We start from the raw sequence: 6,055 nt of genomic DNA, 5'->3' as shown, positions 1-6,055 counted from the left end.
CTTTGTAGAATAGCAAAATGCCAAAATAAATCAATTTAAATCAAATTTTGCAATGCAAAGATTTTAGAAAAAGTCCAGACTGAGGACATCATACATTAAACATCGTACATTAAACAGTTTTCAGCCAACGACTCTGCTTCTGTTTGGAGAGGCCTCCAAACAGATTACCAACAGATTATCAACTACAAGCCTAAATCCCCCTACTCCATTAATGACCTGGGACTTACCAATGAACCAAATGAGTTCTAGTAGACCGTAATTCTACAGGCTACAAAATTTGTTCTGAGCCGCAGGGCATCAGTCATAAGGAAGTGGAGGCACTTGTACAGGCGGTAGACATTGGCATCAGGGCTGAATGATCAGGGATCCATGTCGAACATTCGAGGAAAGGTCTTTTTTTATTTTGTTTAGACGCGCAGCGTTGTAATGTGCAATTTGGTGAGGTCATATTGCAGCTTCCAGCCTCCAGCCAGGCATCAGCGAAGGAGGGGTCGGCCTGGAGTTCCCTAGACAGCAGGTCGCCATTGGTGATGTTCCTCATCACCTCCTCCCGGCACGTAGCGTAGCGGTCGTCTACAGAGCTTGGTTCTCTGTCCAGCCTCTCTTCGTCACATTTGAACTGGCACTGCTGAAGACGAATTTACAGCATTATAAATCATTGTTGACACAGCTAAGGGAGGCTAAACAGCATTAGAAATCATTGTTGACACTACTAAAGGAAAGTTACTGTCTAAGGAAAGTGACTAGAACATTTTATGTATATTGTTGAAAAGTTTCTTTGCATTATTTCTTTGTATTTACTTTAATATTAGACCCAGTGGGTGATCATATGTTCCAGTGGGTGGGTGGATAGGTAGGACTAAGGTTAGTTTGTGGTTGGGGAAGTAAGTAAATGTGTAGGTTATTATTTGGGTGAGTAAAGGGGTGGGTTTGTAGGTACATGTATAACATCTAGAGGAGTCAGTCAGGCTAAGGTTGGTAGGGAGGTTGTCTGGATGTTAGACTTTCAGTGGTCATCAAGCCAACTTGTGTCTCAGTTAACGCTGCAGCCACTGAAGAAACCTGTAGTGAGAGTAAAAAAGACTGACATGAATCACTGCAAGTGGGTCATAGAATCTTAGATTGTGAACAACAACATGTACAGTGAGGTAAAAAATGTTATCCCCTGCTGGTTTTGTACGTTTGCACAGACAAATAAATTATCAGTCTATCATTTTAATGGAAAGTTTCTTTGAACAGTGAGAGACGAAATAACAACAACAAAAAACTGAAAAATGCAAGTAAATTGAAAATGGGTCGTGGATGGGGATTTCAGCATGACAATGATCCAAAACTCACGGTCAAGGCAACCATAGAGTCAGTTTCTTCCTGTACCACTGTTTGAAGAAAGTATCTTCCAGAAACTAGCAGTAGGTTTGGGAGTTGAGTTATAATAATAATAATAATAATAATAATCCTTAATGATAGCAGCCCATACCAGTACCCCTCCTCCACCTGGCTGGCGCCTGACTGAAGTGTTGCTGTGTGTCCATTAGTGATCCAGCCACGGGTCCATTCATCTGGTCCATCAATAGTCACTCTCATTTCATCTGTCCATAAAACCTTTGAAAAATCTGTCATTGGTTATTTCTTTGCCCCATCTATACAGTACATTTCAAATCTTATTCAGTGGTGGTTGTGTTTCAGCTTTAATGACCTTGGCCATGTCTCTGAGCACTTTACACCTTGTACTTCTGGACACTCCAGGGAGGTTGCAGTTGTGGAATATGGTGGCATTGGGGGATAATGGGTTCCTGGTAGCTTCATGTTTAATTCTTCTGAAGTCTTTTGCAGTTAATTTGCAACTTTTCTTCTCCATGCGTTTTTTGCATCCCAGTTGACTCTTCACAACAAAACCTTTGATTGTCCGCTGGTCATGCCTCGATAGTTTAGATATTTCAAGACTGTTGTATACGTCTGAAAAGGAGTTTACAATTTTTGACTTTTAAGTCTCAGTTAAATCTCTTTTTTGGCCCATTTTTACTGAGGTCATGAAGCTGCCTAATAATTATGCTTCATGATACAATATTCTGATTGTATCATTATTTCTTTGCACATTTTCCAACTCCAAACCATATAAACTTGAAAGCTCATTGGATTGAATCATTTTGTGTGTGGCAACAGTGAATAACATCTAATATCAAGGCCTTCATCCTACTGACAGCCATTATCACTTTGTACCTATACTACAATGTATAAACACACGTATTTAGATGTGATAAGTCATTAGAATAGATTGCAGTGGCGTCGTTAGCCCTGGGCTCCCGGGGCTATAGCCCCAGATATTTTATGAATAGCCCCGGATCTCAAATGGACCTATTCATCAATGATCTATTCATCTGTAATTCCGATCGTGTATTATGACAGTGTGGACATCGCTAGCGTGTACATCGACATTTGCCGCATGTACATTCAAAACACTCTACTTTCTGTCGCGGGGGGTGGGGGGGCTAAGCCCCGAATGTATTGTGATCCTGGCGATGCCTCTGATTGATTGATATTTAAATGATTATAGGGAGAGGGCATGAGAGTGAGAGAAAAAAGAGAAGGCAAGAGCAAGAGAGGAGAATGTACAGAGCAGTAAATATTTTTCTCTTGGTGCTGCATCTCCTAAGACCACAAGGAGGCAGAAGAGAGTGACCAGGGAGAGCAACATGGACATTTGTGTCAATGTCAATGCCGTGGAGATGCTCCCACTGTATTCCAGAGCTGAAGCCGGGCCAGTAGAGCACAGAGCAGCCAGAAGAAAAGAGTGGGATGACGCTGATCCTAACGGCTGATTTTGGTCTGTTTTGTGTTTTATAAATCGTTCAGCAGCCCTTCACTGTTTATGAAACGTGGTAGCAAGCTGTATTATAATTCTAAAAACAGCTTTTTTTCCCTTTTTGTGGCATTTGTCTTTATTTAGGTTTCACAAGTCCTTAGAACAGATGGCCATTTTTGTGTGGAGGGTATGGGTGGGACTTGGGAAAATGTAATGGTGTATTCTGACTTGTTATGGAAGTGCCAATGTAGTGTCATGAAAAACATCTTTGGAGGAAGACATTTTGAAGATGAAGATGGCATGTGGCGATGGGATTCATGCACACCATTTGCCTCTTAATCTCCAGACGTGAAGCCCCACAGCTCATGCGGTGTTATGCACTCAGGTGTAAAGTCTGAGTAAGGGACTGTAAGGGAAACAAAGGCATCCTGTGTATGGTTTTCATTGTTTGGAATGAAATGTCATTTACTATGTAAAATCCATTTTGAGATAAAAAACACAATTAATTTACAAAACCCAAAGCTGCCCTCATGCAAAAATTTTCCCCATGGCTCCACTGAAATCACAGCTGCTACAAGCGGTTTAAGAGGTCAGTGAGGCAGGGCAACTTTATCTGATCACTAACCCTCTAAAACAATTAATTCAAAATATACTGACATTCTGACAAACATTAAGAGTCTCATTTATCATCCTGTATTTTATACTACTCTAATCCAAAATGTTGATTTTTTACTAAAGAAAATAGTAACGTGCCTCTATAAAACACTGATTAGCATTTCACCCTTTCTGTCTGTAACAGCCTGGACAAAGAGAGAAACTAAACTCTTTAAATTTATTGTTGATCTGTTACATTAAAAACAGTTTATCCAAAAGAGATTCACTTTAAATGTGTTTTTATAAGAGTAAATGTAGCTTACCTGGATGAGCCACACGCCGTTTGTTTTCCCACTGGTAAACAGAATTTAAACAGCTTTATTCTGTATTTATTTTATAAATACACAGAATGTTCCTTACGGTACTGATGCCACCAGTGCTAAAAAACATCATAACAAATACACCATCATTCAAATATTTGGGGTCACTTAGAAATGTCCTTGTTTTTGAAAGAAAAGCTAATTCAAAGGTGGGAGATATTTTAGAACAGGAGACTGACAGTATGGTTTGTGGTGTCAGCTCTCTTGTATGGTACATGTGGTACAGAGGTGAAGAAGGTGAAGAAGAGGGCAGCAGACAACTGTCATTCTGGAGGGATGCAGGCAATTTACAAAATGCTGCCTCAAATTAAACTGTCACCATAGACAGCTGCCGAATATTGCCTAATGGGAGGGCTGGTCCTGCCCTCTACTACCAAGGCCTGATGGATTGAGAGCTGCTTTCTGTTACAGACAACTGATATCTTTTTTGGATTCTTCAGAAATGTATGTAGGAATGCTAGAGAAGATCTGTTCCTTTGTTTGTGACACACATCTGAATGATATCAGTGGATCATTGGGTCCTGTGACCATCTGTTAATCTGCCTAAACCAACAAATATATCTGTTCTTTGTTCTTCAGAAATGTGGCCATCCAACTTGAATGGGTCATTCACGATGTTCCCCCAACCCCTTGGGGGAAGTAGGGGCAATTTGACCATTTGGGTAAACATTTAGGACAGGATAGAGGAAGAGACACAACAGGCGGCAGGAATGGGTAAAGGAACATAATTGTCTTTACAGGATGAATAAGCAGATTCTTACCCCCACCCATTATTCTGTAGCTTTTGACACTCTCCTTGCAAGAAATAAACTGCTAATTGAGCCATGAGAATTTTGTCACTGTAATTCCTAAAGAGTTCCGATCAATGTAATTGCTATATGTCCCACTTCGGCAGAGAATATCTGAAATCCTGTTAGGATGGTCTTTGGGTTTTTATCACCTGGATGGTCAGGAAGAGTCTCGGTGGCTTCAAACTTTAATTTCACAATGTGCTCAAGAACTTTCAATGAATTTAGTGTTTTTTAACCTTCCCTATAGATGTGTCTAAGGAATTTAAGGGGTCTGAATGTTAGAAAGATAAATGAAAATGAGAGGAATCTAAACTTTAATTATTAATTAAATTGTAACGTCTGTCAGAATGGCCATCTTCACTACCTCAGCCCAAGTGTTTTATGCCTTTCAGCTACAGACTGGCGTTTCACCATTGGATTTGTCTATATTCCACTGTATCCATAGACAATAATTATTAATCTGTGGGGGGTGAACAAGAGAAGTGTGTGAGGCAAAGGTGGGGACAGTTCATAAAGATACTTAGCCATGGGGAGCAGAATAGAAACTGCAAAAATTCGGGGCCTCATAGACAACTATTACAAACGACATCCCAAAAACCACATGGAGTCTGGAGTGGTCCAATGATCTAGCCTGGTACCTCAGTTCAAGGTCCAGTAACAATGATCTGTAAATGTGATGAAATCCCTAACATCTAAATGGTGCAGCCCTTACCCTTATTTGACAAAATGTTATTTTTCTTCCAATGTTTTAACCCCATCTAGTGGTACAATGCAATGTTTCAATATACTGTATTGTGGATCAATAAAAATATTTCTAATTCAAAATCACAGAGGAGAATGGCAAGTCTAATGTCTTCCCTGAATTGATAGGGAATGTAATGTTTGCTTAACATGTACTCTCGTCCAGTTTACATTGAACTATATCGTGAGGTGTAACCTAAATAAGGTTTTATCAAAATTGTATCTAACATTTATCTGCTTTTAGGTCTAGGCTGTGCTGTCTATTTTGCCAAATTAGAAAAAAAAAATGTTTGTGAAATATGACATGTTGATATGGCATGTAATTTTTCTATTGCTTACTGCCAATGACATTTGGTCAATAAACATGAGAACCATATTTACCCTTCCATGTATTTATGTTAGGCCACATGTTATTTAGACAGGTTCAGATTTCTCTACATTGTGACAGGTAAATTAAATTAGAAACATTCCTGTACAAAACACATTCACTTAGCAGGGAATCAATGCTTCAATGCTCTAGAATACAAAAAACGCCCACAAGTTTATACAACAGGAAGTGGATGATGCTGTGGAGGAAATCAAGATTTTGTCTCATCCTGTATTGTGACATCAGCCAGTATTCTGACCAATAGGGGGCGACACAGTTAAATAATAACCCTTGAGGAGCAAATGTGTCTTTTAATGATTTCAGTCCTTACCTTGTTTAACCATTAATGCATTCAAAAGGTGACTAATCAAGCTAAAGT

This window comes from Esox lucius, chromosome 25, assembly GCF_011004845.1.
Source record: "Esox lucius isolate fEsoLuc1 chromosome 25, fEsoLuc1.pri, whole genome shotgun sequence".
Classification (NCBI taxonomy): domain Eukaryota; kingdom Metazoa; phylum Chordata; class Actinopteri; order Esociformes; family Esocidae; genus Esox; species Esox lucius.
Note: the sequence above shows the minus strand (reverse complement) of the source record.